The sequence below is a fragment of the Mustelus asterias genome, chromosome 8 (assembly GCF_964213995.1).
Source record: "Mustelus asterias chromosome 8, sMusAst1.hap1.1, whole genome shotgun sequence".
Taxonomy (NCBI): Eukaryota; Metazoa; Chordata; class Chondrichthyes; order Carcharhiniformes; family Triakidae; genus Mustelus; species Mustelus asterias.
In genome coordinates this window covers 54,466,285-54,482,620 of record NC_135808.1, presented here as the reverse complement: position 1 = coordinate 54,482,620, position 16,336 = coordinate 54,466,285, and the positions used below count along the sequence as shown (strand labels likewise).

Below are 16,336 nucleotides of genomic sequence, written 5' to 3'. Positions count from 1 at the left end.
TTTGCAGGCAATTGGAGATGGACAATAAATGCTTGTCCAGTCACAGCACCCACATCGCATGAAAAATAATTGAGCAGGATCAGATATTTGAGGCATTGCTGAATGTACAGGATAAGGTTGATCAGAGGGGTACATGGGACAAAAATCATGGCCAACAATTTATTGGTCCCTGGGAAGTGGGCTGAGAGACTGGTAAAATCAAGGGAGTGTGTCCTGTTGTGACATTTTACCAGTGGTGGGACCAGATGTGGAGAGGCTGCTCACTTCAAGGAAGCAGGTAGCTAATTTCCATAATTTAAGGTCCAATTTTATAGTGCCATTGGCATTTTACCAATGACAAGGTGACCTCTCAGATGCAGCTAGTGGGCAAGATTCATGGTCCAAAGAAGGATGTGGGCAGGCAAGGCAGAAAATGTACCCCCTGCAATCTCCCCAGATGGGTTTCCCCTCCAACCTTCAGCCTCAGGATATTGTTTTCAACATATCTTTTGGAAGTTGCAAGTCAACTACATAACCCAGCAGTGATGACACAAAGTTGGGTGGGAGGTGAGTTGTAAGGAGGATGCAGAAATGCTTCAGTGTGATTTGGACAGGCTGTGTGTGTGGGCATATGCATGGCAGATAAAGTATAATGTGGATAAATGTAAAGTTATCCACTTCAGTAGCAAAACTAAGAAGGCAGATTATTATTTGAATGGACGTAAATTGAGAGAGGTGGATACTCAGTGAGACCTTGGTTTCCTCATGCATCAGTCGCTGAAAGTAAGTGTGCAGGTACAACAAGCAGTAAAGAAGACAAATGGTATGTTGGCCTTCATAGCAAGAGGATTTAAGTATTGGAATAGGGATGTTTTACTGCAATTGCATAGGATGTTGGTGAGGCCACACCTGGAGTATTGTGTGCAGTTTTGGTGTTGTGCAGCAAAGGTTAACCAGGCTGATTCTTGGAATGCAGGTCTGTCATATGAGGAGAGACAAAGTCGGTTAGGATTATATTCATGGGAGTTTAGAAGAATGAGAAGGGATTTCATATAAACTTATAAAGTTCTCACAGGATTAGTTAAACTAGATAGTTTCAGAATGAGTGTTTTTGACAATGGGGAATCCAGAACCAGAAGTCATAGTTTGAGGATAAGGGGTAAGACTTTTAGGACTGAGATGAGGAGGAATTTCTTCACCCAGAGAGTGGTGAATCTGTGGAATTCACTACCAGAGAAAGTAGTTGAGGCCAAAATGTTGTGTTATTTCAAGAAGAAATTGTATTCAGGGTATTGAATTTTATGATCGGCCATGATCGTATTGAATGGTGGAGCAGGCTCAAAAGGCCAAGTGGCCGACTCCTGCTTCTATTTTCTATATATGTTTCTATGTATGCAAGACACTAGTTAGATCACAGCTGGAATATTGTGTACAGTCCTGGGTAACACGGTGGGAAGAATGTGAACACATTGGAGAAACTGCAGAGCAGATTTATAAGAATTTTGTTTAGTGATGATAGATTGGAGAGGTTAGGACTGTTCCTTGGGGAGAAGAAGACTAAGAGATTTGATAAAGGTGTTCAAAATCATTAGGGAGCTAGACAGAGTAGGTCGGGAGAAATTGTTCCTGCATGTTAAAAGATTGAGAAGGAGAGGGCGCAGATTTAAAAGTAATTTGCAAAAGAAGCAATTGTGATGTGAGAGAAAGCTTTTTCACACAGTGAGTAGTTCAGATCTGGAATGGGCTGCGTGGAAGTATGGTGAAGGCAAGTTTAATCGAGACAGCCAAGAGGGCTTTAAATGATTATTTGAATCGAAACAGTGTGTTAGGGCATGGGGGAAAAGATAGGAGACTGGCAGAAAGTGATTATGCTTATTTGGAGAACTGGCGCAGACAAAATGGATGGAATAGCCTCCTTCGGCACTGTAACAATTATGTAATTCTTTTTCTTTTCCTTTTTTTCTTTTCTCTCCCTCTCACTTTCTCCCTTTCTTTCAAATGGTGTCAGCTTCTGTTTACTTCCATTGTGGCCTGCACCTAATGCCATCCAAGTGAGAACATTAGCGCAAACGTTAGGAGCTTGCATTTGGAATATCTAGAATAGGCAGATCATGACAGCAGTCAAGAGTGTAACGCTGATTTTTTTGCCAACGCTACCCTATTTGACCTCTCTGTTTTAGCTGACACCCTCTCTTAAACACACACAGCTGAACATGCATCCAGCAGCAGGAAGGATCCACCCTCAACCAGAGCTATTTAAAGAGATCATCAGCAGCATGCAGATTAGTTGCTGACTACTCTGTACGGTTAGGGTTAAGTAGATGAACATGCAGGATGCTTTGAGGAGTTGGTTACAGTTAAAGTCCGCATGGAGTGATGCTGCACTTGGGCTGATGTTGGTTGTTGCTGCAAGGACTCTGGGTTCACCTGCTCCTAGTTAAGTGTGTCATATCAGCAGTTTCATTGGGCTGCAGCATTGAAAGCAAATAAGGAGTAGCACAGTGGTTAGCACTGCTGCCTCTCAGCGAATTCAATTCCAGCCTCAGGTTACTGTCCGTGTGGAGTTTGCACATTCTCCCCATGTCTGTATGGGTTTCCTCCTGTTGCTCCGGTTTCCTCCCACAGTCAAAAGATGTGTGGGTTAGGTGGATTGGCCATAATAAATTGCCCCTTAGTGTCAGGGGGATTAACAGGGTGTATGGGGGTTATGTGGGGTTACGAGGGTGGGGCCTGGTTGGGATTGTTGTCGGTGCAGGCTTGATGGGCCGAATGGCCTCCTTCTGCACTGTAGGGTTTCTATGATTCTATGAAATAAGAGAAGAAACTATTTGCAGAGCAAGGGGAGAAGGTCTCTTTGCAGGAGGCCGAAATTAAATAGGGTCTTCAGGAACACCCCTCTTAGGAGTACTGTGTTTGTTGTTTGCAGTTCACAAAGATGGTGTTTAGAGAACGCTGTCTCCTCTTGGAACCAAACTTGCAGCCTCAGAACTGTACAAAAAGGTGATTTGTAAAAGTGACTGTGGCCCTGAATTTCTTTCTGTTTTTGATCCTTAGATCAGGCTGGAATAGGTGATGTTTCTATCTTCCCAGTTCGCTGTCCATTAATACATCAGGGAGAATTATTAAGGCTGTTTTTGTCACAAGGGGGAAGTTCTTTCTAAACTGAAGCATGTGCCTTTTCCAGGACAGTGGGCTTGCCTATGTTCCTGTTGACAGCACATTCATGGCTTTGTGGGCCCTGCTGCTCTGTGCTGAAGTATACCATAACTGCAAAAGTTACTACTTGCTGAATGTTCAGTATGTGCTCAAGCACACTCCTGCTGCGGGGGGTGCCTGTTATCCTGGCGGTTCTGATAATGCATTCATTCTGTGCCAGTCTGCTGTTAATCTTTCAGATACTAGATCAAACCAGAGGGTGGCTGCTGGATGATGATGAGTCATCCGCCCTACACCTGGTTCATGACTGCCCTCCACAACTCAACTTCATGTGACTAGCACATATTCAGTGAGAGTCATGCTACCATGAGAAATACCATGGGGCGGCACGGTAGCACAGTGGTTAGCACTGCTGCTTCACAGCTCCAGGGTCCCGGGTTCGATTCCCGGCTCGGGTCACTGTCTGTGTGGAGTTTGCACATTCTCCTCGTGTCTGCGTGGGTTTCCTCCGGGTGCTCCGGTTTCCTCCTACAGTCCAAAGATGTGTGGGTTAGGTTGATTGGCCAGGTTAAAAAATTGCCCCTTAGAGTCCTGGGATGTGTAGGTTAGAGGGATTAGCGGGTAAAATATGTGGGGGTAGGGCCTGGGTGGGATTGTGGTCGGTGCAGACTCGATGGGCCAAATGGCCTCCTTCTGCACTGTAGGGTTTCTATGATTTCTATGATAAGCATACAATTGACGTGCTAGGGCAAAAGTTATGCTGCTTCAGCCACTGTGGAGGTGCCCTACAGTACCTGCTCTCACCGCTTCCCAATTTGTGGTGTTATGCTGCATACCTGGCCATCATGAGGTATAGTCTTTGCCATCACTGATTCAGTGAGCACCGAAGGAGGTGGGAGGAGGAAGTAGCTGGTGCATCCATGAGTGCCTAATTGCTTTCTGGTTGCCTTGAAAAATGAACAACTTCATATACTGTCTTTTGTGACTACCAGACATCTGAAAATGCTATGCAGCCAATGAAGTACTGTTCAATCTATTCACCATTGTAACATCGGAAATGTGACAGCCACTTTGTACGCAGCAAATTCTTACAAACAGCAATGTGTTAATGACCAGAAAATCTGTTTTCTGATGTTGGTTGAGGGATACATATTGATCAGGATACGAGGGTGACATTACTTCTGTTCTTTGAAATAATGCCATGGGATCTTTTGCATCTACCAAGCTAGCAAAAGTTTAAAGCTACCGAGTTTAACATCTCATCCAAAGACAGCAGCTTTGACAGTGTAGCACTCCCTCTATATTGCTCTGACATAAGAAGTCTCTCAACACCAGGTTAAAGTCCAACAGGTTTATTTGGAATCACGAGCTTTCGGAGCAGTGGTCTGGCTTGAATATTGAATTCACTGAATAAAAATTGTTGTTGAGGCAGTGTCCATAAATTCTTCTCGAATGGAATTAGACAACTTTTGAATACTCAAGAGTTGAGAACAAGTGGGAAAGTAATATTGGACTAGGTAGTTGGTGGAGAAAAGCTTGCTGGGCAAATAGCCCATTTCTGTACTTTAACCTCATTGATTGTATGCAAAATAACCTGAGTATGTGCCAAATCCAGTGCGTGTGTTTAAAGGTTATTTGAGCGTATACACACCTGCAGTGTTTATAATTTAGCTCCTCAGTATTTACATTATCTTTTATTTGAGCTGATGACAGCAAAAAAATCCTTGTGAATCATTGACTGATTGTTCAGTTAGTCAGTTATTTAAACAAAGTTCTGCTTCTGTAAGTCAAATATTTAAGAAATGATGCTATCACTGAATTTCCACTGTGACCTGAATTTAAGGGCCAAATTGTATAACACATTGGAGATTGTGCAAGATATGCCAAATGTATCAAACTGCTTGGAGATAGAACTCCTGAAGCTAATCGACATCAAACTCAAGTTTGAGACTAGTACATTTTAAAATTTACTTGTGAAAAGAAGAAACATACAGATCACTTGTTTTGCCTCCCAAAACAAAGATTTGCCTTCTGAGGCATAACATTTCCAGAAAGAAGCGTTGGTACACAGCTGGATTTTTGACTTTTCCCTCTAAAGGCAAAACAATGGGAGAGGGCTTTTTGCAATTTTTGTACTTTTACACTCTCCCTCTTCTTGCTCTCAATTTCTGATTAAACAATCTAGTAGGTAGAACATTGCACCTTTCCCCAACTGCAGAAACAAGTCTAGGGGATTATTTTGTTGTAAGTCACAGACGTGAGCCTGCATTCTACAAATCTGTGAAGACAAGCTATGGTAGTCAATTCATTATCTGCCTTCATAATACTCTTTAAATAACAGATGTTGTTAGATTTAATGCAATGAGGAAGATTGTCCAAAGTTAGTCCTTTTATCCACTATTCAGGGCAAGACTCTCGGGGTTTTGGGTGATGGGGGCCCATATCCTTGAAAGTCTGTTAATCTCTTATTGGGGGAAGTATTCTCTACTCCTATCTCTCTCCCCTTCCTTACAGGACCCCCATAGACCCTCTTCTCCCATCCATCTCCTTTCCTCATTGTCTCTTATATCATTTTGTCTTGCCTTTTAAAATACAATTTTCTCATTTAACCAACCTGACAACAGTTTCTGTAAGAAATCCAAAATCTGAGTCTTTCATGTTCTCACTTGATTCGATGAATAACCCAGTTTGCCTTGCATTGCACACTACAGGGGTGGTGAGTCTCCCTGCCTGCTGCGCTGCTTTTGTACTCACCTGATAAAGGGGCAGTGCTCCGAAAGCTTGTGCTGCCAAATAAACCTGTTGGACTTTAACCTGGTGTCGTGAGACTTCTTACTGTGCTTACTCCAATCCAACGCCGGCATCTCCACATCACTGCTTTTGTAGCACATTGGGCCAGGAGACTGTAGCAGAGACTGTTCTGCGGGCTCTCTGCTGGGCGCCACAGCCTCCGTGCATCTCCGGCAGCTGGATTTCCGGCGCTGTCAGCTTTGTGTCGGAAATCAGCACAGAGCTAACTAAGTTCTGTTAAGCCTAATTTGAATCTGTTTTAAATGCCATTAGTCGGGCCTGGGACTGAAACCTCTGGGCCCGCCACCCCGCCCCCCACCCCCCCACCCCCCCGGAGTATTTCACTCTAGCGGGGCTTAGTGTATCTCCCCATTTGCGGGGAGCTGGTGGCCCGAACTTGCTGGAATGAAGGGAGGAAGGGGCAATCGAGGCTCCCTAGAAGGTTGGGTGCCGGGGTGGGGTATGCCCTTTGGCACTGCCTACTGGGCATCGAGCAATGCCAAGGGGTCAGGGCCTGATGGGGCGGGCCTCTAGGCGATTGGTGGGGGTGGAGGGTCCTGCTGCCACTCTGCATTTGGGCTAAATGACAGAGGGAGGGAGGCCAGTAATTGGGGCTGGCCATCAGGGTGGTTGGGTGAGGGGGGTGGGGGGGGAGGGGACATCGAGGTGGGCTGGTGCTGGGGTGGGAGTTGGGGGGGGTCGAGGCTGACCAGGGCATGTTTGGGGGGCCAGTGATCGGCCAGTGAGGGGGTCGCACGGCCGACCATGCGGGGTCACGGGGCTGTGCAGCGATCGAGCTGACCAGGGAGGCCGGCAGACAGGGGCCACTGCGCATGCGCTGATCTCGGCGCTGACAGATTGGCACATGCGCAGTGGCCTACTCGATGCTATGCTGTTGGCTTCTCCAGTGGGAATAGGTCCCACCCTCTGATTTTTGGACTGATTTACGCTAGTGCACACTGCAGTGCACAGAGTATGGGAGATTCATTTTGAAACTCCCGCTGAAAAAAACTGCAGTTTTTTCACAAATTCGACATTTAGAATTTTTTGGGGCGAATCGCCCCCTACATATTTAATCTGCCAAAAGATGGAGAGTGTCATGTGTTCAACCAGATTCATGTGTACTTGAATAAAATCCAAGTTATACCAGACATTTGAGGCAGCTAGCTCACAAGAACTTGTATTAAACTAACCGGTGAATGCTTCTTGCTGGATTCGAAAGAGCCTCTATTTTCTTTGAAAGCTGAATATGAATGTGTTTTGCCCACTGGCACCAGAACCACAGCTTCAGTGACGCACCTGCAATTTTATCATAGCTGTGCTGCTAAATCAGGAAAATTATTTATAAATTTTCTGGCAGTCCCCTCTGTTAAGACCATACCTCTGTCCTGTGCAGCATACTACCCTGGATAATGAAAGGTGTCGAGCTCAATCTTTTGTTACCCAGCTTATTTTTATTGAGTTGTGAATTTGATTCTGGGAAAATGTTTAAGACCCGGTTCAATAGTTAATTGGTTAGCATTTATCAAAGTTCTGAAGAAAACCTCAAGCAATTAACTTAATTTTTATTGGCGAAAGGGACAGTGAGAGGAGACATGTTGCAGATCTTTGAAGTAATGAAAGCTATAGATATGGGTGAAGGAGACTAGCTGTATAACTCAGGCAATGAATGTAGGACCGAAGAACATGAGTATAACGTTCATAAAATTCACAGTAACATTAGATGTTAGAATCAAAAAAAGATGTCATCCAGCACAGGATACATCACCAAAAGAAAGCAATTGTCACCTCTAGAATAGAACTGGAAAGAAATTTATTAGTAAGAAGAATTGAAAGTTGTAGAAGTGTTGTAGGTAAATAATACCTCTGAGACTAGTCGTCAGTCAAAGTACAGTGGTTTATTTTCAGAAGCTTGTGGGAGAAGTCCGATTCCTAACACGGTCTCCAGACTTCTCCCACAAGCTTGTGAAAATAAACAACTGTACTTTGACTCATGACTAGTCTCCGAGGTTTTATTTATCCACAACAAATTGGTGCCGAAACCCGGGATCTGTTTACAGGTCCGGTCGAATGGCCACGACCGGGACACCGGAATAGAATGTCGAACTTGATAGAGTGGGTCAAACTACAGTGGGTGATCATCTGTGATGAGAGAGTGTGAGAGTGAAAGACGTCTGAACATATGGACAGGGAGGCAATTGACTCTAACACGCAGCCTTAGACCGGTTGTTAAGAGGGGAAATCCCCCACATGATGGTCAGGAAATTGAAGTGGGTGTAGAGTCTGGAAAAAGGTTGCCTGAGGTGTGATGTTCAGACGTGAGTGAGAAAGAGACTGTCTGAGTGACTGCCAGAGTAGAAGGAAAAGCCTTCATGTAAAAGCCGGCTTAATAGTATAAGCGGTGGTACGGAGGGATCTGATCACCCCTGACAGGTATCACCGGACTCTGATAAGAGCGACCTAGGAGGGGAGAGCGAGAAGTCTGGGACTGTGTTAGAAATCGGACTTCTCCCACAAACTTGTGAAAATAAACCACTGTACTTTGACTCGCGACTAGTCTCAGAGGTATTATTTACCTACAACAGAAGTAATGGGACTGTTTGACCATTTCTTTTTTCACCCCCAGGGTGGTAGGGGAAAATACATTTATGTTTATTCAAGTAGACAATCAACAAATTTCACTGCGAGCCATTGCTTACCCATAAATAATTTTCTCACTCCAAGCTTGCCTTGTTTGTTTCTAACCGTCTTGTTAAAAATTATATCTAAATTTCACTTGTCTCCAAAAAAAACATACTTTCACTGAGATATCATTTGTTTATTATTCATGAGATAAAGAAATCTTCAATTTAAAAAAAAACAACATGGAGTCTTTTTAGTACTTTTATATTTGAGCTCCACTTGCTTCTCGAACCAAAATCTTTGTTTAGCGGGCAAAACACCAGGTTTTAATGAAAAGTGGCCTCTTATCATATTCTCATTTCTCATTCATTCTTTGTAAGCACTGTTTGGGAGGTGTGGTGCCAAACTGCACAAACCAGAAAGCCTCAACGTTCAATGTATAGTCATTGCTAAGTTAGCTCACCTTAGCCAGGGTGGCAGTTATAGTCAGCTTGCTGGAAAGCGCATGTGTGTGAACGTTGGAAGAGAGGACTGGTTTAGCTCTGCTGTTATGCTCCCCAGGATTAACCTGTTAACACTCACTTGCCAGACTCTTGCAAAGATAAGACTTTGTATGTGAGGTACCAAAAGCACACATTTCCCTGGAATCTGACATCAGCCACAGCCTGTGGAGGAGGAGGGGTAAAGGAGGAAATTAAGCAGACTTTTAACTTATGACAAGAATGAGTGTCAGATTCATTACATTTAGGCCCTCCATATACTCGGGCTCATTTTCACCTCCAATGAGCTAAATTAAAGTGCAGTTCTGTTCCCAGCAACTAATTGGCTTGTTTATCTGAAAATATAATAGTTACCATTGATCGATTGTGATTATTATTTGTGCTTCAAAGAAGCTAAATATGCCTCCAGCACATCTTGAGAGTATTGTTTCTGTAACCTTCATCGCTATCTTTTGAAACAATGAACTATTGCCAATCTTTCAGAGAGCTTGCCAACAGGTGATAAAAGTTGTGGAAACATGCACACACCCCCGTAACTCTGTGCCAACATCTATCGTTGCCTTTTTTGAATTTTCTTTCTTAACCTCTGGAATCCATGTGAAATGGAGACAGCTGGACAAATGAAATACAAGAATGTACAAGGCACAATGCATGGAAGGACTGTAAAGAAAGATGGGGAAAAATATCACGCCCCAGGAGCAAAGTGTATGTCTGTTCACTTCTTGTATACACAGAACTTGTGGCTGCAATAGCTTTTGTAATTTTGACATAAAATAACGAAGCACAGTGAAGAATATGGAGAGCAGAAAATAACCTGGAAAAGGCTGCATTTGAAAGAGGTCTTTGAAAGTAATCCCCTTTCGCTGTGGTTGAATTGCACATGTCCCACACATATTAAAAGCTGCAAAGAACAGTGACCCTTTGTTTCTTCTTCAACTTGTAATTGTTGCTTAATTAACTCTTAACTAGGTTCTTTGTGGAGTAAATGTAATTTGAATGATGAGGATCAAATTTATTGATGGAGAACAAGTAGCACTATTTGTGCTTTCTTGGAAAGGGTGGAAAAGTGGGTCACACTCTGGCCTTTCACCTTTGTGATCCAGGTCCGAATCTATTGTAGACAGCAGGATCACCTACTGGCGATGTTCTGGTTTTAAACCCCTCACTGCTCCTTCCCTATTGGACGAGCATCCACTCACTCATATTCAGTGAGGCCCATGGTGAGATGTATTGATGATCCCACATGGCCTTTCTGGCAACTCAAGACTTGGCATCCATGAGACGCTGTGGGTCATCAGCAGTAGGAGAATTGTACTGAACCACAATCTGTAACCTCATGACCTGACATATCCCCCACTCTACCAATGCCACCAAGCCAGGGGATCAACACTGGTTCAATGAAGAGTGCAGGAGGGCATGCCAGGAGCAACAGCAGGCATACCTAAAATAAAGTGTCAACCTGGAAAAGCAACACAGGACTCCATGTGTATCAAAGAGCATAAGCAGTGAGTAATAATCAGATCTAAGCTCTGCAATCTTACCGCACCCAGTCGTGAATGGTGGTGAGCAATTAACTCACTGGGGGAGGAGGCTGCTCAAATAGCCCCATCCTCAATGATAGAGGAGCCCAGCACGTATGTGCAAAAGAAAAGTCTGAAGCATTTGTAGCAATCTTTTGCCCGAAGTGCTGAATCAAAGATCATTCTTGACCTCCTATGGAGGTCTCCAGCTTCACAGATATCAGTTTTTAGCCAATTTGATTCACTCCATGTGATATCAAGAATTGGCTGAAGGCACTGGATACTGCAAAGGCTATGGGCCCTGACAATATTCTGGCAATAGTCCTGAAAACTTGTACTCCAGAATTTGCCATGCTCCAAGCTAGGTTGTTCCAGTACAGATACAACACTGGTACCTACCTGCCAATGTGGAAAATTGCCCTATACAGAAGGTAGAGGACAAATCCAGCCCAGCCAATTACCACTCCAGCCTACTCTTGATCATCAGTAAGGCGATGGAAGGGGTCAGCAACAGTGTTATGAAGCGGCACTTGCTCAGCTATAACCTGCTCGCAGACTCTCAATTTGGGTTCCGCCGGGGTCGTTTAGCTCCTGACCTCTTTTGCTTAAACATGGACAAAGGAGCTGAATTCCAGAGGTGAGGTGAGAGACAGCTCTTGACATCAAGGCAGCATTTGACCGAGTGTAGAATCAAGGAGCCCTAGCAAAACTGGAATCAATGGAAATTGGGGGTGGGGGAAACTCTCTGCTGGTTGCAGTTATAGCTGACATAAAGTAAAATGAATGTGGTGGTTAAAGATTAATCATCTCAGCTCCAGGACATCACTGCAGGAGCTCCTCAGGGTCCTGTCCTCGTCCCAACCATCTTCAGCTGATTCAACAGTGACCTTCTTTCCATCACAAGGTCAGAAATGAGGATGTTTGCTGATGACTGCACAATGTTCAGCACCATTAGCAACTCCTCAGATACTGAAGCAGTCCATGACCAAATACCACAAGACCTGAACAATATCCAGGCTTGGGCTGACAAGTATTATTCATGCCACACAAGTGGCAGAATTGGCAAGCAATGACCATCTCCAACAAGAGATAATCTAACCATCTCCTCTCAACATCAATGCCATTGCCATCACTGAATCCTGGGGGTTATCACTGAGCAGAAACTGAACTAGACAATCCATAACAATGCTGTGGCTACAAGAGCAGGTCAGAGACTACGAATCCTATAGCGAGTCACTCACCTCCTGACTCCCCAAAGCCTGTCCACCACCTACAAGGCACAAGTAGACTATAACAGAGTGCTCTCCACTTGCCTGGCTGAGTGCCGAATCAACAACACTCAAGAAGCTCAACACCATCCAGGACAAAGCAGCTTGCTGAAAGATAGCCCTTCCACAAACATTCACTCCCTCCACCACTAATGAACAGTGGCAGCAGAATGTATTATCTGCAAGATGCACTGCAGGAACTCACCAAGTATCCTTAGGCAGCATCTTCCAAACCTACGACTGCTGCTATCTATAAGGGCAAAGACAGCAGACTCATGGGGCACCACTACCTGGAGGTTCCCCTCCCCAGCCACTCACCATTCTGACTTGGAAATATATTGTCATTCCTTCACTGGCACTGGCCAAAATCCTGGAACTCCCTGCCTAATAGCATAGCGGGTGTAACTACACCTTAGGGACAGCAGAGGTTCAAGAAAGCAGCTCACACCACCTTCTGAAAGGCAATTAAGAATGGGCAATAAATGCTGGCCTAACCAGCTATGCCCAAATCCCGTAAATTAGAAGATACATTGGAAATCAGTGTATTAGTCCCACCTTTAAATTTTGCAAATTAATGCTGACACAGCTTTAAATTTTGACTAGCTCCATGCTCAATATATCTGTAGCCCACAAAGACAGATGTATACAGTGATATTTACCAGCTGGATTACCAAGGATCTGGCCTCAGCTGCATATTGGTTACTGTTAGGCTGTAAAACTGGAATGGTATGGGAGGTGTGGTGCTTTTGTTACCCCTGAACTCAACCATGCCAATGCTGTCCTGGCTGGCTTCCAGCCTCTAAACTTCAGTTCATCCCAGATTCTGCTGCCAAAGTCCTAACTTGAACCACGTTCCATTTCACACATTATCCCTCTGTGACCTACACTGGCTCTGAGTTCAGCAACAACTCAGACTTAAATCAACCATGTGTTTGAATTCTTCCATGGCTTGACCTCTCCCTATCAGCCTCACAAGCCTCTGAGAGCACCGCTTTCTTCCTATGTGGTCCTGGTTTCCTTCACCTCACCAATGGCAGCTATAACTCATCCTAATAATGTTTTTCCCTTTGGTTGCATGACGGTATGTGAACCACCTTCGGACATTTTACTATGTTAGTGGTGTTATATAAATGTAAGTCATAATCTTCATTTGCAATTCCATCAGCTGTTTTGTAATCTGATTAGCTGGAGCATACATGCCGACTAATTTTTCTTTCCTACAGCCTTAGCTTACTAAGAACAGACTTGTAGATAACTATGCGTCATATTTCTCTGAAACTTTTCAAAGTGCTTCTCACACAATGAATTGCTTCACATGCAGTGACTTAAAATGGAAGCAACTTTTATTGATAGCAAGTTCAGCTAACCTTTAAATAGCAGTGTCGATCTTTAACATCCATTTGAACTGGTAGGAGAAGCAAACTTGTTTGATTTCACTTGGAGGATTGTGTCTCTGATCATACAACCATTTGTCAGTCATACATTTCAGGCTCAACCTTAATTATGCATTCACACATCTGGAGTGGTACTTAAATCCAAAGCTGACTGACTATGGAACTAGTTTCCAATGTGTCACTGTGGTTCAGTCACAGTTTGGTAAAGGGCTTATGGCTTCAACCCCAATACATCTTTGAGCACATGGACTAAACTAAAACTTTGGGACAGTACTTGAAGAATGCTGCACTGTCAGAGATGCCAACTTTCATGCAGATCCTGTAGAAATGGTCCACAGGCAGAACACAACTGCTGCCTGCAGTTGGAGTAGGAGAGCAGACATCCCAAATTCTACTCTATTGTATCCAGCATCAGAAATTTACGTTACTTGTGAAAGTCTTGTGCTGTGGAAGCTGAGTATTTTGAAAACTTTAATGGAAATTCAGTTTTCAGTGAGTTTCACGCTAATGATGATGGTGAAATTGTGCGAGTTTGTGTTTGCGACAATAAGAGCTAAAAAATGTTTTTTACGCTCTAATAATTCCACACCTACCTTCCCCTCACCTTCATCAATCTGGGTGTATACTGTTAACTGAAATATGTGAATGAAACCTGATAACATGTCAAGTAGTGAAAGTTTTAGAGTGCAACATTGCCCCATGCTTTACTCCCCTCTGCTGGCTATATTTCTACCTTTATAGAGGGCATATGAGTCAAAGGTTGGTTGTGATATGATTAATCATGAAATCACCTTAACTTGATCTCCCTGTCTTTGAGTTTTTTGTGTGATTATATGTAACTATTGATGCTTAAATTCTGTGTTTAGTAATATAAGTATTGTTCAAAAATGGTTGGGAGAATTCCCTTAGCCAAACAACAGGAAAGAACCGAGTTAATAGAGTTTTAACTGATGCATAGTAGGTTAATGAACGTCTATCTCTACTGATGCGACTTCAGCTCCCTAGATTTATATATCTTATTGCTGTCCACAGCTTGTCTTGCCAGTACTGTGTTTATCCTGTGCCTAAAGCCAACCTGGAGTGCATTCAAGCTCTGACTCAGAAAATGCAGAGTGCAAATCCTTTCTAAACAGTCTCGGCAGGTGGTGGATGAAGATCTCACTTAGAAGTCAAGATTGCCATCCAGTGGGGTACTTGTGGATGCCCCTCTCTCCCACCCATCATCCTGCGAGTTGTGGGAACCCACATGGGACTTTACGACTGTTGTAACAAAGCTTACAGTCGAAGAACAAAAAAAATTACAGTACAGGAACAGGCCCTTCGGCTCTCCCAGCCTGCACTGACCATGCTGCCTGACTGAACTAAAACCCCCTACCCTTCCGGGGACCATATTCCGTCATGGAAAGAGTGTTCAGATTGTGGCCTGTCAGTCTGTCAATCAGCTTGCAAATCCTTTACACTCTTCTCTTGGAGATAAGAAAGTAACAACATCCTATAAGCAAAGCTGTTAACTATCTGGAAATATTAGTACTGGCATTTGATTAAAAAGAGGCTGCTAAATTACAAATATATTTATACTCGGTAATGTTGTGTTTATTTTGAATGAATCAATACTACCAGATTCTATTTATTATCACCTTTAACACACAGAAACATCCTCAGGCACTTAACCAATAATACATGATGAATAATATGCATTCAGCTGAAGAATGAAAAATTGGAAGGATCGAATCTTACCTCGAAAGGTGGATTATAATCAAGGTTTTATAAAAGAGTTGGGGGGGGAAGGTGAAGAGAGGAAGTGAAAGGGAAGGGTGTTCGCTTTAGGAAAAGGACATGGGGTGGCTGAAGGTTCAATTTCTCAGGATGCAAGTAGGACTGGATACTGGTGGATGGTGAGTAAGAAGTCTTAACCTAAATCCTTTGTAAAAAAATGAAATTTTGTTTGTAGTCCGCATTTAGCTGAAATCAATAGTTTAAGTCCTAAAGTTTACAGCCTTAAGCAAGGTTTTAACAGGACATTCGCTGGAAGAGCAGCTGGCTTAGCTAAAAGCGGCAGCTCAAACTGGCTCAGCTCGCCTTTGTCTTAGCAGCATATAATACCAACCAACTTAGTGAGACTTAGCACTTGAATGTGCCTTAGAATCAAATGCTGGGAATTGAGTAATTAAGCGATTTAGGGAAAGTGGCAGTCTTTTGCTTTTTGCTTTCTAACTTTCTCAGCATTCAGGAAGTGCTCTTACTCTGTTACCGTAGAATAAACTAGTTATTTGGGGAGTATCTGGTAAGTGACTAAGGTTTATTCTATTCCTAAGGTTCAAAATAGTATAGCAACTGATGGTAAGATTAATAAAACCTATAAAAACATATGTAAAATGTATAATTCAATAAAATAATTAAATTTAAAACACAGTGACGGTGTTCGGACAAGTGACATGTCACAGCTGCAGCATTTGGGAACACCTGGATGCCAGTTTGATCCAGAGCAAAGATGTCTGCAGTAAATATTTGAAGCTTCATCTCAGAGTTTATGAGCTGGAGGCTGAACTACACACACTGCGTCGCATCACGGAGGGGGAAAGTTACATGGATTCTTTGTACCAGGAGGCAGCCTTCTTAGGACAGGTATTCTGATTCAGTTGTCAGACGCAGGACAGTGAGACTGTGAGTGGGGCAGGAGCACAGGAGCCTCAACCTTTACAATATCCAACAAGTTTGAGGTTTTGTCAGCTTGTTTCGATGAGAGTAGGGGCTGCAGGGTAGATTAACTAACTGACCATGGCACTGTGGTGCAGGAAGCCATTAAAGTTGGGGTCACAAAAATGAATGTAGCAGTAGTAGGTGAAAGTATAGTCAGAGGTATTGACACCATTCTCTGCAGCAGAGAGTGAGAGTCCAGGCAGTTGTGTTGCCTGCCTGGTGTCAGGGTTCGCGACATCTGCTTAGGGCTGGAGAGGAATTTAGAGTGGGAGGGGGAGAACCCAGTCGTTGTGGTCCATGTAGGTACCAACATCTTAGTCAGTATGAGGACCGAGACACCAAATTAAGAAGTAGAACCTTAAAAGGTCATAATCTCTGGATTATTACCCGAGTCACTACAAATTGGC

General features: G+C 43.5%; 1 protein-coding gene across 1 annotated transcript in view; it reads left to right on the top strand.

Moving 5' to 3' along the window:
* Positions 1 to 16,336, top strand: part of imp3 (IMP U3 small nucleolar ribonucleoprotein 3) — a 246,522-nt gene that overhangs the window by 209,855 nt on the left and 20,331 nt on the right. The gene's annotated exons all lie outside the window — the stretch shown is intronic.